The following is a 16,369-nucleotide window of genomic DNA, read 5'->3' as shown; positions in this document are numbered from 1 at the left end:
TTTATGTACAGGCATTTTACACTTTTGTATCAAAAGTAACTGCAGCCTTGAATGAAAGATAATTAAGTTGTGTTGGGGCACTAATAGCAACTGTCACAAGGAAATTAAGCAATACAGATCTTACTGGACATTTCATCCTGATCTATTACTCATTTCATCAGTGAAGAAGTTAATTGCCATATTTTTTGGTATCTGGATGCAGAGTATATCATTGCTTAAGCAAAAAATAACCAAACAACAAAAAAAAACCCAAACTCCAAGGCCACCAAAACTAAACTCATATTTTTTCCCTGTTATGAAACTGGTTATACTAAAATTTCTTTTTGTTACTGGTCTGTATTCCATAAGATTATACTTTTTAATTGATATGTGAAGACAACCAAATTGCATGGATACACAATGTGTAAAGTATTAGTATGTATATCATCTCTATATTCATTTATTACTTCCACAATTCTATTCTTTCTTAGTGAATATGTGAGAGGAAAGAAGAAAAATATCCCAGCCAATCCCTGATGGTATATGGAATATTCATTCAGATTGCTGTTTCATCCCTCTTAGCAAATCAATGAATGATATACACTTTATTATTCTTTTTGCAACCAGTGCCTTGTTCATCCATTCTACGTTCAAAGGCATGTCCAGAAAGATTCTCTCTCTTGTTTATAATTTAGAATCAAAGTAGAGCATTGGTTCTTAAACTGCTACAATATTTAAAGCGGTGCTAGTAATTTATTAAAATAACATATTAAATCGATACAAAAGAACTTAGACAGAAATGAAGTACCACTGCAGGGTAATCAGTTCAAATGAAGTTACATATGAACCTTTTGAAGTATTTTGCAATACATCTTTTGCTCCATCTTCAGTTGTATGATGTTCTCATCTTCCTTTGGCATACCAGAATAGTAAAACTATGGTGAAAAAGATGCCAGTGGTTTGTTGGATGAGCATTATCAGTGGAACCGTTTTCTTAATTGTTTTTGTTCTTACTTGGCTATTGAGTTACTTTGTGAAAGTGTTTCACTGGCTGCTGCTCTTAGAACCTGATTAGCACTCTCTAGCACAAGTGCTTCTGCTTACATTGCATTTTTAACAAAGAATTTTGCTGATGTTTTTATATCTGTGTAAAAAATATTGCAATAAAGTTTCAAAGAAGTAGTAGATTAGATGCTATGTAATGTTTTAAGATAATGGCATTTTCGTTGCAAAATTACTGAACAGCTCTTGTATACCAAGTTTCATATCACACAACTGTAAAGTGAATTAATTTCTCATGATTAATGTTACAGTACAAACCACATGAATTAATGATGACTGGCCACTCACTTTAGAATGTTCCCAAACTAAGGTAGTATTGTTGTACCTATTAACTAATTCTAAATTACATTGCAACTTCTGAAAAAGAGTAGGCTCATTAACAAGTGACTGAAAGCCAAATGAATAAGATATTACAAGTCTGGCCAAATGAGCCTCAAATCAGTTTATTAAGAAAGGTTACTTTAAAAACTCAGTGCTTTCAGGCCTCATCAGCACCATGTGTCCAGCTAAACCATTTCATTCAATACTTTCCATGCATTCCTGCATTAGAACTGAATGAGTACTTGACTCTCCTCATGAGAGGAGGGTCTGCTGCTTAGGTCACCTCACTATTCCCGACATGTCCAGGGAACATCTCATGAAGATCTTTTTAACAGTGCACTGCAGTCTTCAGGATGACACAGTTGTGCAGCGTGTAGTACAAAACACGGTGGATTATGCTAATAGCTACTTGCCAATAGTTCTTATTAGCAAAATAGACAATCTGAAGAGACAGTATTTACTAGCCTAAGGATGTCATAAGGTAGGAAAGAATCACAAGTTTTCTAGTTATCATTTCAGTCCTAAGGCAAGATTTGTGATAGTGGATTATTCATGAGAGTTACTTTTAGGTCATTCTAAGCAAGTCTTAAACATCTTTAATGATTTGACAGAGATGAGTGAATTATCTGGCAATGTTTTGATGTGTTCCCCCCGAAAGGGTATTTCTAATAATGGCTGCAGCTCAATACTTTTTTTCCTACCATGAACACAGAAAACAAACGAGACCTCTCCCCCAGCTTTCTCTTCAACCTTTTGCTATTTCAGGCCAGTTGTTACCCTTTTCTTTTTTTTTTTTTCTTTAGAGAGGACAGGATTTCTTTCCTAATGTATTAGTGTTTCCTGAAAAAACGTTGCTTTAAATATGAATTACCTTTCGTATGATCACTCTTCCAAAGCACAGTTTGTGTTCTCCTTGTGTCTAGAACATGAAGGAAAATCAGTTATTGGTTTTGTTTTGTTTTTTTTTTTTTCTGTTTAATAGATTCCCCAAAAAGCTACTGCACCTTAAGGAAGCACCCTATAAGCTTATTGCTAGGTGTATTGAGCTATATTTCCACTTCTCTTGGTCATCCAAAGCTTTAGGAAGACTTGAAAATACCATCAGTTCACTTTTTCTTCTAGCCTGTCAATTCACAAAGATTCTCTCTAGTTGAAAAGTGCCAATATTCTTTTAATGACGCTCTCTACCTTCTCCCAGTTCACTTCCTTGGGGGATAGATCTGTCTGTGGCCTTCAGAAAACTATATATACACAATCTGTTCATGTTCATACATAGACCATACCTGCAAAAACTTCACAAAAACAGTCTGCAAACTTCAGTCATGCTGGTTATTCTGCTGTAGCCAAAAGAGTGTTGCAACTTGATGATGAGCTTAACCAGTCATCTCCATTCTGAGCCCAAGGATAAGCATGTTATATCTAACATGCAGGTTTACCTGTTCTGTGCAGATAAGTTAGAAGGTTGCTGAAATATTTAAATCTATTCAAAATGAGATTGCAAAAATAGATTGAACTTATCAAAATTGAATACCTATTTGGAAGTACAGGTGAAAACATTGCTTCACTTACCTCAAAATAAGCCACAGGCTGGAGTCCATCAGAAGACAATTACAGTTCTGATGATGGATTTTCAAATTATACTCTTGGTCAGTACAAAAGGTTTATAATTTTTTAATGTAAATGGTACTGGCAGATCCAAATTCAAATCTCTACTTCTGGGTCAGAGTGCAGGTTATTATTTTTTTATTCTTAATCAGTCTAAATGAGGCTCAGGAAAGAATTGCAGGCCAGTTGTTGAACCTTTCAGCTGTGCAGATGCACTTTCAGTGAGAATAAATTAAAATCCCATTCAAATAAATCACAAGAAATATTTCCAATCAAAAAAGTACTTGGTTTAAATAAGTCTTTACACAAAAGGGGTTTATCATATTTGAGTGCAGCAGTTTCTTGGGTCAGTTGTTTTAATGCTAGTAGCAGTTGCCCTTATTAACTTAAAGTATTTAGTGAGCTTGGTTTTAAGATTTGTTTTTTTTTATCAAGTAAAAATATTCTCTAGACATGGGTGAACAAGAGGAATTGTGTCAATTAAAACGAAGTCAATACCTCTTCTTCAGTGTTGCCTGAGCTCTGGGTGACCTTGAATAGCCATTAAAACAAAGGACAACAAAATTATTTTTGCCAAAAATTAAGTGCAAGTTAATTGTTAGAGCTTATTGAAACATAACCCAACCTGTTTGCTTCTGCCATAGTTTTTTTTTTTTTCTTTTCACTTTTATCTCTCCAGGTTGTAAATGGTTACCACCTATCTTTTGCCATAGATTTTTATTTACCCTCACCAATTTACTGTGAATTTTCAGGTTTGTGATGGTTAAAGTTCTGTGGCAATGATGTACAAGTGATTTCCTGCTCAATTTAGGCTGAAATGTGTAAATATCTACACAAAATATATATCTGAAGAGAAAAAGAAACATGAATTTCTTTCCACAAGAACCCATCAGCATTTATCACAGCAGCAAATTTTCTGTGCTGTTCCAGGCACTGGCATCCTTAAGCTTCAGTACTGGATGTGCATTTGTAGTATGCAGATCCAGGTAGACAGCTCTGTCAGTACCAGGCTCTCCCACTTAGTGCTGGGCTCTCCAGCACTAGGAAGGGCCATGCTTGTCATGCAGGTAAAGAACGAAAAGAGCTGTCTGCTGTGATAGATACAGACTTGGACATCTGTTCCTTCCTATTAATCAATCAGGCAGGCTGATAGGGAAATTTGTGACAGGCTGGGGTAAGTTGATGGTTGAAAGAAGATGAAAGTGAGTTCCCCAGCCTGAAAAATGCTGACTGTTTCAGTCACAGAGAGAGAGAAATCCATCCAATTCTTTGATAGATGCAAGAAAAGAAAATACAGAGAGATGTTAAATATTTTCACTTTCAAGGTTTTCAGCACCTTCTAATAGCTCTGTTTAGATATGAGGCAAATACTAGTGTTGTCTTGGGAACAAGTGTTTGAAGCTCTGCCTACCAGTTTATGATGTGGACTTGCAGTTTTCTGCTTGCCAATTTTTCTCATTATTTTCTTATAGTGCATCATGTAAAGCATGTTTATTGCATGCTGCAGTATAACCTAGGAGACCTTGTATAAAGAAGCTATGACCGCTATGGATTTCTCTCCTTTATGTGATTGTCCATAGACATATTTGGACATGAAGAGGGTTATATGCATTTCCAGCATCTTCAGGCCAAATATGTGCATCCAAAGTGGTGTTTAGGAGAAGGACATTCATGGTTTGGTTTTTTTATCACAGTGCTACAGAATGTATAGGAGAAGTATGACTCCATGGGAAGTGTGTGATTTGTTGCCCTTTATTCACTGATAGGTGCAGGGATGACAGTGTTTCACTGGAATATTTCTGGTTTGTTTTCAGCATGACATTTATTGTTTCAGAGGATAGACTGATTTCCTGTGGCATTGCAGTGATGCTAAAGTCCCGAGTAACCTGTGAGGATTCTCTTTTATAGCCACTAGGGATAGGAGGAATGTTGTGTTTTAACACCGCTGTTGACAGCACAGTGTGAAGTGCTACTTCATGTAGTTCTTCATGTTGATACTTCCAAGGAAGCACATAAAGGGAAATGGTTTTCTACTAAAAAGCCAGAGACCTACAAATACTTGGAGTTTCTATTGTGCAAGTGTTTGTGCAACCTTGGTTAAGGGGAAAAAAAGACATACATCTTCTTCTTTGTGTTCAAGAATTATTTATTATTGGTGTAACTAAACAGAAATCTCAACAGTGTAATCATAGTGCGGAGGGAGGGTGGGGGTGGAGGGGGGTGGTGATGGTGGTGCATTGTGCATCAGTTTTATTAAAACACTTTACACCAGAGTTCCACTGGTCTACATCTCCATGTTATATCCAAATGTGGCATATATGGTGTCTTTTGAATGTGTTAGTTGTCCTCATTACCCTCACTAAAACCAGATATGTCCAGCTCTTGATCTGTGCTGCTTTTTCTGACCATTGGTGATCCTATGTTCTGCCTCATACCATTCCCTGCTTATATTCCTCTGCATAGTTTCCTATTACACATCCTTCTTACAGCCTCTGCTATCCTATCAAGCCTGCATTTACCAGTGCTGCATCCTTAGAGTCCTAGGTATCTGATTCAACACAGAACAACTATTTTTTGTGAATATAAAAATGTAGTTGTGCTGTACTAAAATGAAAGTATAAAAAGAAAGAAATAGCCACATATCAGAAATAAACCCTGATGCTAGCCCTAGGTCAGGTGAAAATGGAGTGTAGGCAGACTGAAAGAACAGAAGAGAGAGTAAATCTGACAGCCTCAGTTCTGAGGCCTTCTAAACTCAGATCCTTCAACATCAAGTTTTTATTACCTATCATGTAGAATTTAGGGATATACAGAGATACTACTGTTGCTTCTACTTCTCTGTCAAAGAGGTTATCACTTACAGTCCATACTACTATGTTACTGTCTAGAACCAAGCCCTACTATGCAGACCCTAGAAAACAAAGAATCAAGGGATAGGGTTTTCCTAACTCTTCTATGAAGTCTGCATTTGGAATGAAAGGACATATCTGTGCCTGAGCCAAAATTCTTTCAGAATATGATTGTGTACAAACCACAGCGTAGATGGGTGCAAGGACAGCAAATCTCAAAGAAATTTTACTTAAGTAATTGTTCTCTGTGCTAATACTCTAAAGGAATCTATCATCAAAATCAGCTTCCTCTTAGCAGAAGCAGGAAGCTACTCTGCCATGTCTGCTCCTCCTTAGACATAGAAGCTGCTTCCCCCCACCCCCAGAGCAAGTAGGTTTGTGCATATTACATCTGGGAAAGTGTTAAAATCTGGCTCTCAGCTAATAGCAGAAAGCTTCTCACAGACGCAACTGCTTGACATAATGCATGTAAAATGTCAAACACAAAACCCTGTTGGCTTTTGATTCTTCAATGTATTATTTAAGTAAATCCTAGTTGATATAAGTTGTCTGATGGCATTTGTGAGGAGGTCTTACTTTGGTAGGCAGGAGGAAAAATATTTCACAAATGTCAGGTATGTTCCACAGCATGCCCACTGCTTCTTACATTCTGTCTCAAAATACAGACTACTTTGGAAAAGGGAGATTTTCTCTTTTTTTGGATATTGAAGTTCCATCTATATTAGGAAGCATTTTGGCAAAACAGAAACGGATGCGTAGTCAGCACAGTTGGCACTGTAATTCCTTCATTTTTCTTGTATGTGATTCAGGGACTGACTCCAGCCAAGATTTGGTTTGGCATTGACAACAAATGATTGAAGCCATCTGAAGTATCCCTCTCTAGTTCAGTCTCTGTCCTCATTAGGTATGGGAGAACATTTGGTGCATGCTTGGAGTACAGCTTCCATTTTAGCTTTCTCTAAAAGAAGCTTGGGTATCATGAGTGGGGGAAAAAAAAAAACCAAACCAACAGGCTGTGAACTGAGCCAGCACACAGTAGGTGGGAACAATCAGGACTTTCACTCTGAAACCATAACACTGTACTGAGTGTAGCTGTGGCCAGAAATGCTCCACACTGTGGAAGGCCTGGTTTTTAAAGCAGAAATAAATGTTTGCTTTCATCATCCTAATGTCTGTTTGAAGCCCCCCTGAAGACACATCCTGTACTGATGCAGAACACTTAGGCAACCTCCAACATTAAGTTCTAGAAAGCTTCACCTGCTGCAAGCTTCCTGCTTCCTAACAGCTCGTTTGTCAGAAAAGCTCATGCTCAGCTTATTAGCAGCCCATTTTTACAGTCATTATCCATGCTTCCACAACATCTGGCTAAGTGTCTACTCCAGATTGTGGCTGTGCTGGGAAGTAGTTTTAGCAACTTGAAAAGGATGTTTAAGTCATACTTAGAATCCTCCCTCCACCTCTTATCAGTAGGGTCATTCTTCTACCTTTTGTATGCCCTTAATAGGCTCTGAACTACTGAGTAAGGACAGTTATTTTATTTGTTCCTGTAGCCTAGGTAAGTGAGCAGTCCATCTCAGATGAAAAATATTTTTTGTAAGAATTACTTAAGGATATAGTTGTCCCTTTCTGAGCTATTGTCTCTGCTTAAGTAGTTTTGTATTAGCTTAGATGATTTTGTAATGAACTGGAAAGGTTTTATTCACCGGTGTGTGTTCTTTGTGCGTGCTGTAGTCAGCAAATAACCTTCTCTTTTAGAAAATCTCCTGCAGAATTAGGATCTAAAGTTTAATAAAAAAGCTTTTACAGAGATTCTGGATATCAATTTCACATCTTTGATTTATCTTTTTAATACAAAAGACATGCAAGTATTGTTTACATTTGCATTATTTTACTTCATCCCAGGGAAAGAGTATCCTAATTTTCTCAACTCTGTGAATATGTATCCTTTCTTATGTCTGTCTACTATTATTTACTCTATATTTTGTTCTCATTTAAAGATAGAGTGCTAAGTTACATGGCAGCAAAATCTGCTCTTAGGATTTCCAGACTGATCAGTAATGCTTTGTCATTTCTCACCCTTCCATCTTTGGAAACAGTGTTCCTCCAAGTGACAGTACCGCAGACAAAATGTGACTGAAGTCACTCAGCTCTCGCAACACACCACAGTCTACCAGCACGATGTATCTGAACAGTCCAAACACTAAGCAACTGCCAACTGAGACACTGATTGGCACAACTAGCAACCATTTCTGCCCAGCCTGCTTTCTGACATTTACTAGGGTTTTTTTTCCTCTTGATTTTGTTGCCTTCCTTGTCAACTTGCTTACTGAACTTGGGGCCTTACATAACATCCGACAGGTGTTTTCCCAAGGGTGATACAAATGCCCTTGACTTAGCCATTATCTGACAGTTTTCAGGCCATCCCATACCAAAGGAGTGATAGATAGGCCATAAGGCAAGCAAACAGTTACATTTGGCACAATTGCAGGCTTCCTGCAGGGAAAGAAACAGTCAGTCTAACAATTGTAGCCTGCCTGACACTACCCAACTATTTGCAAAGTGTATCCGGGAAGTTCAGATAAAGAATAAGGTTGACTGACAAAAGCTAAGCAGAAAAGGCTAAATGTCAGACTCTGTGGCAGCTCTGAAAGAGCCTGGCACACGAAGTGAAGTCTGGAATGCAGAATGACAGGAGTGAACAGCAGAGGCAGAATGGTAGTAGCGCTACCATGAGTCATTTTAAAAAGGAAAAAAACACCACTTTTATACTAGGTTTGATAAATTCTGCTTTTAAAATTAGCTGTTAACTTAAATGCTGATAATAGAATTGCTGAATTTTAATAAAAGCACTAAGGATTCCTGGAATTACTACAGAATAGGACATATATATTTGGTTCTATGCCACTCAAGTTTTTTGGGTTTTTGTTGTCGGTTTTGTTTCCTTGTTTGGTGGGGTTTTTTTTAGCCTTTCTAATCTAGAGAAAAGTGATTTCAACAGTGGTTCAGTGTTAGAAAAAACTGGCTGCGTGAGTGGGGCACAATTTGTAATAGTATGCAGGAAAATGCATGAGGAATGTGGTAGATTCACCAATCTTTACAGCACAATCTCCCACAGTATGCTTATATAGCTAAATTAGTGACATCTGCATAAATCAAGTCTAAAGTGAGTGGAAAATTACCTAAACTGCCAGGCTCAAGGTCTGCAAACAGTCATACAAATTCTAAATCTTGAGAAGATGGTTAATTCTACAGTTTGATAAAATACTATTTGGTAGTCTGGTTTCTGTGATGGAGAATAGCAGTGCTTCACCTAACACAATGTGAATGCCTAATACTTGTCTCACTGTTGAACTTTTAGACAAGAGTGAGGAATTTTGCTGGTTACCACCCCCCACCCCCCCGTGCTGGTTTGAGGCTAATTGTAATATTTTAATGAGAGAAATCAGATCATTGGTTGTGAAAAGAAAATACTGATGAAGTCTGTGTCATTCATTGGTTTGCTGAGAGGGTTTCCTCTATTCCTTATTAGGTGGAGAGGGTAATATAGTATCTAAAGATAGAAATGGTCTGAATTATTGGCTTGTCTCTATTTCACGTTACAGGTAACCTAATCCAATCTGAACAAGGTCCCTTGGAGGCTAGTTTTCATATTGTTATACTGGTTTCTGACCATTAATGGAGAATGAGTATAGACAGAGGCAGATCTCACAGAATAATTTCTCTTTAAAAGTAGAGGTGAGAATTTTAAATATGTATTTGATGAGTTCCAAACACCGCCATGCTGAATATGCTTCCTGAAGGTCTCTTCGTATTCTGCATTCACATAGTTTGATCACTAGTAGTCCACATCAGGATTACTGATGCTGGCAGTGAATTTATCCACTTTAGGAAGGAGAGGGAGAGTGGGAAATACTTAAAATGTAGGCATTGCATAGCTTAAGTTCAGGATTTTAGCTTGACTTAGAATTGTGCTCCTGAATCTGTCCCAAAGCCTTTTTAATATCCAGTATTTTACATTTGAAGTTGACAGAAAAAGGAATGAAGTGCTAGCACTCTATCCTATCCATATGAAAAAAACTGTAGAGAAGATTGTGGGAGAATTGAAGAAAGCTCATCAGTCACTGACTTAACAGTACCAAGTAGAAATAATACTGAATTCTAAACCTGGATATTCTGAGACTTGAGCATAAGATTAAAAGCTTGTGTTAATGCATACCAAATAACAGAATTCTATGGGAAAATGAAATGTATATATTAAAACAATAACTGATTTTAAAATCTAAACTCTGCTGAGGGGTGCACAGTGTTTATTTAGATTAATGAATGATCTTGAACTACGGTCAAAGGTGAAAAGCATTTATTCTAATTGCCACTTAGCTTAGATCAAGTAGGAAGGGCTCTTTTATCACACTAATATTAGTAAATAAAATGGTGTTTTGAGCCATATATGTGTTTGGATTTGTTGGGGTTTTTTTTTCCAGTTTAATGATCTGAAGTTCACAGAATAAAATGATCTCTATCAATATTTCATTTTATATACATTTCTGCCTATTTTACCTTTTCTTTTTAGTTTGGTCAGAGAAGTAGCTGGTTTTAGTTTATTGTGAAAATTAAGATGAATTATGGGGTGCAGGTACAGAAGGAGAATGACTGTATCTGTAAGCTTAATGACTTGGACAAATGTATCCTCTGAGATTTAGATGATGGCTATGCCATTACAAACATACTATAAATATCTCATTGACTAATAATATAAGTAAATTGGGCTATAAAGAATACAAATTGTGTATTTACCATAACCAATAATACCTTCAGTCATTATATGATTTGAGTTTTTTTTTATCAACATTTATGACAAACAGATTTAGATATTTTCTGTAATAGAATTTTTGATCTTGGTGAGAATTCCAGATAGGTTATGGCACTTGCAGAATTTAAGCTAGGACTGTCCTTTGCCCAGTCTTGTTTCTCTTAAAACCGACTCCCTCTTTCAACTTATCACCTTGCTTTTATCACTCTGGTGCTGCTGTTCCTTTTCCTTTCCTAAGCAAAGGGATCAAAGAAAACAGCTGTGCTCCAGCTGCAGGACAGTGAGTTTGAAGTCCAGTCTTTCCTCACCATCCTCAGGCCTTTGCTCTCTTTGTGGAAGACTGTAGTTTTATTTCATTTCAGTAATTCATACCTCACATTGTTCTGCCACCCTTACTATAATAGTTTTTATAAGTTTGGAGCTGACAGTAAAAAGAAGATAGGCCAATGACTACTCAGTATTCTAAAAATGTCATTCTAGGAAAACATCCTCTTAGGTATATGTGTTATAGCATACACTTTGCACAAGGGGAGAAATGCTGCTCTCCCAGTGAGCAGGAAACAAATACAATGGGAATAAATGCTGTTTGTGATTTTGTATCATAAACTAGTGAAAAGCCCTCACTAAGGAAACACCACCCTGAAGTCAGATTAATTGGCCATGATGCCTCTTATAAGCAATAGTTTTTATGTGATGCTTTACCTTAGGATGCAGTATATTTTACAACAAAAGCTACATCTCCGTTTTACAGTGAAAAAGAGAGAAAGCACAGGGCTATTTGTCTGTTACTAAGCAGACTGACTTACTGGAGAATAGGGCACAGTCTCATCAGTATTGTTTCAGTGTACAGTCCTTTAGGCAGCACTTGGTAGGTTATTATGCAGGTGTTTCACCTCTTGAGTTTTGATTCTAAAGATGAAGAACCTTTGCTGTACCTTCTAAAATAGAGTATGCTTGTTCATGAATTACACTTTGATTAAAACAAGAAAACATGACAGCATTGGTGTTTTGCTGTTTCATTTGTTTGTTGGTTTGTGTTGGTGTGCATTTTGGTGCTTTTTCTTGTGTTTTGTGTGCTGGCTTTGGTGGTTTGATTATTTTTTTTCCCTTCATATATTATTACATTGGTAGATTGATTGCCTGGGTTTTGGGGGGGATTGGTTTTGAGTTTTGTTTTGTTTTTTAGTGTGTCATATGTGGGGGTTGGTCTCTTCTCCCAGGCACCCAGTGACAGAGCAAGAGAATACAGTCTCAAACTATGCCAGGGCAGATTTAGGATGGACATTAGGAAGAAATTCTTCACAGAAAGAGTGATTGCCCTTTGGAATGGGCTGCCTGGGGAGGTGGTGGTGTCACCATCTCTGGAGGTGTTTAAAAGAAGGCTGGATGAGGCACTTAGTGCCATGGTTTAGTTAATTAGAAGGGTTAGGTGATAGGTTGGACTCAATGATCCTGGAGGTCTTTTCCAACCTGGTTAATTCTGTGTGATTTCTTATTGGAAGGAAAAGAAAGAATTAAAAAATAAATTCTAATGACCTGCTAATACTGTAGGGCTAAGTAAAATATTGCAAAAACATACAAATTGACTACCATGATCATAAGGTCAATGAGCAGAACAAGAAATACATAAAGATGTCACAGTGTTATTCTTGGATGTCTTAAATGTACCATGCTAGGTAAAATGGAAGAAAACCAGAATGAGTACATAACTTCTTTCTCCAGAAGCTGAAGATCTCCTAGATCATGGTGGATGTTTTTTGCCATAAGAGACATTTCCTTTTGACTAAGTCTCTGTGATTCCTATATCAGACCTCAAATGATGACAAATAGAAAAGAGATTTCTGCAGCTTTTCTCTCTGTTTTCTCTCTGATCCAAATGAAAATCACCAAGCTGGGCTCTATAGAGTCATCTTCCCTGGGATGGGGCAGTGGCTGAATTCCACAAGCCTCAATGTTCACTGGATTCATACAGTCCTTGTATGTGTCCATTGCTTTGCTACAGGTGATAAAAAACAGCAGCAAAAGTAGGATGAGAAGGAAACATAACATCTTCCCTACCTGGTGGCAAGATTTTTCTAGTCTTTAGTAAATGTCAGTATGTAAGGTCTTAATACCATGGAACATCTTAATGAACACCAGTAAAGATGGAGACAAAATGATTATATTTATGGAATGGCTACCCAAGTGTACTACCAAAATTACAACAGAGATTTAAAAAGTTTTTAAAATAGCTTTATGCTTAATTGTTGTTGTTTGAAGTCATGTCTCTCTTGATAAGAGAGGGCCCAGTGGTCTTACTGTGATAATATTGCACAGCCTGCTTACAATGTGAGCGTTACAGGGATTAAAACAACCATGCATGCATGCCATGTTTTGTAAATTATTAAAAAGTCACACATTTGCATATTATACAGCTGGTTGCAAAGCTATCAATCATCATATTATCTGTACATTGAGGATGATAAATGGTGTTCATTCTAATGAGAGAATCTAATCACATGGAGAAATGAAGAGGGCATACAGCATAAAAGCTTTGACTTCAAAAGCTCTAGATTATTATTAATATTATACATTCCTCTCTGATCTGAAAACTTCTGCTTTTCATTTGTACACATGCCTTTCTGCATTCATGACTTTGAGAAAAGGTCAGGTAATTTATTTTTTAAGTTCTTTAAAAAATGGCCCTGGGAAAGTAGGGAAGTCTTAAAAATATTAAGCAAGTTGGAATCACCTCATGTGAGTTTCTCTAAATTGCCTAAGACAGACCATTTATTTTTCACCACTAATAATGTGGCAGCAGAAAAACAGACAAAGGTTAAAAATAGGAAGGTAGAAACCTCTTATCTAAGCAGTTCTGAAAGCTATTTAAGACGATGCTATAGCAAAAGGATCTGCAGTATGTTTTTTATTTGGGTTTGGTTTTGTTTTTCCTAAATGAGAAAGTGAGCTATTTCTAAAAATGTTTTTTAAAATAGAAACACTTTTATATGTCAGTAGTTCACAGGAGAATTAGGGGTTGGAAAGAACCCAAAGAGATCGAGTCCAACCCCTCTGCCAGAGCAGGACCACACAATCTAGCACAGATCACAGAGGAATGCCTCTAGACAGGGCTTGAAAGTCTCCAGGGAAGGAGGCTCCACAACCTCCTTGAGGAGCCTGTTCCAGTGCTCTGTGACCCTTACAGTAAAGAAAGTTCCCCCTTGTGTTGAGGTGGAACCTCCTGTGCTGCAACTTACACCCATTGCTCCTTGTCCTATCACAGGGAGCAAGTGAGAAGAGTTTGTCTCCCACCCCCTGACTAGCCCATTTATTAAATCCCCTCTCAGTCTTCCTTTCTCCAGACTAAAAAGTCCCAAGTCCCTCAGCCTCTCCTCATAAGCCATGCCCTCCAGTGCCCTAATCATCCTTGTGGCCCTCAGCTGGACCCTCCAGCAGATCCCTGTCCTTCTTAAACTGGGGAGCCCAAAACTGAATGCACTATTCCAGATGAGGTCTCACTTGGGCAGAGTAGAGACGAAAGAGATCCTCCCTTGATCTGCTGGACACACTTTTTATAACAATAACGCTAGTTCTTGTTATAACAAGAAAACTGTCATCATTAAGCGTAATCCCAATTACTGTATGTAGGATTCTTATTCTTACAGTCCACTTAGTAACTAAGTAACATCTCACAGTACCATGTGAAACAAAAAAAATGACTAATTTTCTGATGGGATGCAAGAGATAGAGGCAAGTGTGTGGGAATGGAGAGGAAGAAGGCAGACTAACAGAGATACAACTGCACACTGGAGAGCCACGTGAGTGAGGAATCAAGAAAAAGCCCCCAAGAGTACTTGACAAAATACTTGTATTTCTCAATGTATTTTTCAGAATTAGTTCATGGCTTTACCTCATTCCTCAATCTATTTAATGCTATGTAGAATTTGGAAATTGAATAAAGAAGCAAGTAAACTATCTTAATAACAGGGTCAATACTAAGTAGCCTGCTAGAAATTGTCCTCTAAGACACAAAAAGAGTACAGACCAGGCTGGAGTGTGCAGAATAATGAAATTTTGGGAGTTTTACTTTGTAAATAGAAATAAATGTGTATGTCACAGGGTGTTTGAAAAACACTTTTTTAGGCTCCTGCTTATTGCCCTTAGGAAGTGATGCTGTGGCTATGGTCTCTACTGATTGCTGCTCATCAGCATTGTGGTGAATATATCACTTCTTGGAATATTTTAAATGTAAGAGATTTGGAATTGTCAGCTACAAAGAGGAGAACTGAATCTAAAGTTGAACTGATCTGGTAATTGAGAGTTACTCAATGAGATTTAGGTAATATTTATTTCCTAGGAATAGGTACGAGTGAAGCAGAAGGGGTAGAAGTAGTAAAAAGTCTCTGTAGCACTTAGATGTGTCCTGTCATCAAAATTCATATGGTACCTTTCCTGAGGGAGCACAAGAAGCACTTGTGTCAGGTGAGGGATATAACTGTGCAAGCAGGGTCAGAGGATGGGGCTTTGTGTGTCACTCATGTACTGAAGTGTGCAAGGGAGTTCTTGAGCATGAATCTGAACTATTTCATTGGGATCAAAGGATGGCACTTCAGAAGGACACCTCTAAGCCAATAGTCGTAGAAGCCACAGGGACACATTGCTGTTACACTCACTGTGCTTCTATGGTTACCCATAATTTTTCAGTCTGATGATATCTTTGACACAAACCACTGCAATTCTCTTTAAGGTGGATTCCAGTAATTTTTTCTCTCCATTTTCCCAGAGAAAGAGGACTAAAGGAAAAGCTTTAAAGTATGGGCATTGTTCTAACTTTGATCCAGAATAAGAATGCAGCTAAGCAAGAACCTGAACCTAAGTACCTGGCCCAGATACGATCTGAGTTGAAGGACCTGGTAAACCTTGTATAGTCTTTCCCTCAACTGAGAACTTGTTTATTGGTTGTAGCCTGTCAGAACTCTCCTAGCATTTATGATGTTACATGGTAACGGTGCCATCACTCTCCTCTTTCTCCTCCCTGCCTCCAACTTCCCAGTATCATTCCATACAGTTTCAAGTCTTCTTGAAAGAAAGTGTGTAAAAGAGTGTGCTAGTTTGAATCAGGCTAAAATGTTTTGGTGAGAAGAACTAGAATACAGGCTGTAAAAGGAAAACAGTGGTGATGTCTACTTCCCTCATAGGCTTGATGAGATGTATGGGAACAAGAAATAAAAACATAGATAACCACTCTCACTTAGGCTGCTGGCTGAGCTGCATCTTACTCTCTAACCTCACCCTCCATTTTGGACTAATCCACTTTGCTTCCTAACCCCCTGGTCGAACCTCCATTCTTCCTTGGGACTGGGGTAAGGTTGAGAGGGATAGGGGGAAGGTGAAGGGGCGGTTGAGAGCCCCTCCTGGGGACTCAGGTTTCTGGAAGGGGAGTTGTGTTTATGTATTACCTTTATATCTTGCATATTTCTGTATATATCTCTAGATACTGTAAATATCTGCTTGTATATTGTGCTAGCTGTAAATAATAAGCTTCATTTGTATTTCCAGAGCTGGCTGAGTCTAGTCTGGATGATTTCTAAAGTGTGGGGGGGCAGGGAACACCCAAACGACTACAAGGAGAAATAACTTTCAAGGAGAGAGGACATGAAAATAAAGTCATATCAAATCAACAGCTGTTATCTGACCACCATTATAGATTTCTCTTTAAATTTAGTTGTTTTTTTCCTTAAAAAAAAAGCTTTTTTTGTCCATG

General features: G+C 37.8%; 1 protein-coding gene across 13 annotated transcripts in view; it reads left to right on the top strand.

The window, feature by feature from the left end:
- Positions 1-16,369, top strand: part of RALYL (RALY RNA binding protein like) — a 392,319-nt gene that overhangs the window by 228,254 nt on the left and 147,696 nt on the right. The window lies entirely within an intron of this gene.

This window comes from Pogoniulus pusillus, chromosome 14 (genome assembly GCF_015220805.1).
Source record: "Pogoniulus pusillus isolate bPogPus1 chromosome 14, bPogPus1.pri, whole genome shotgun sequence".
In the NCBI taxonomy this organism is placed as follows: Eukaryota; Metazoa; Chordata; class Aves; order Piciformes; family Lybiidae; genus Pogoniulus; species Pogoniulus pusillus.
Note: the sequence above shows the minus strand (reverse complement) of the source record. Positions and strands in the feature narration are given on the sequence as shown.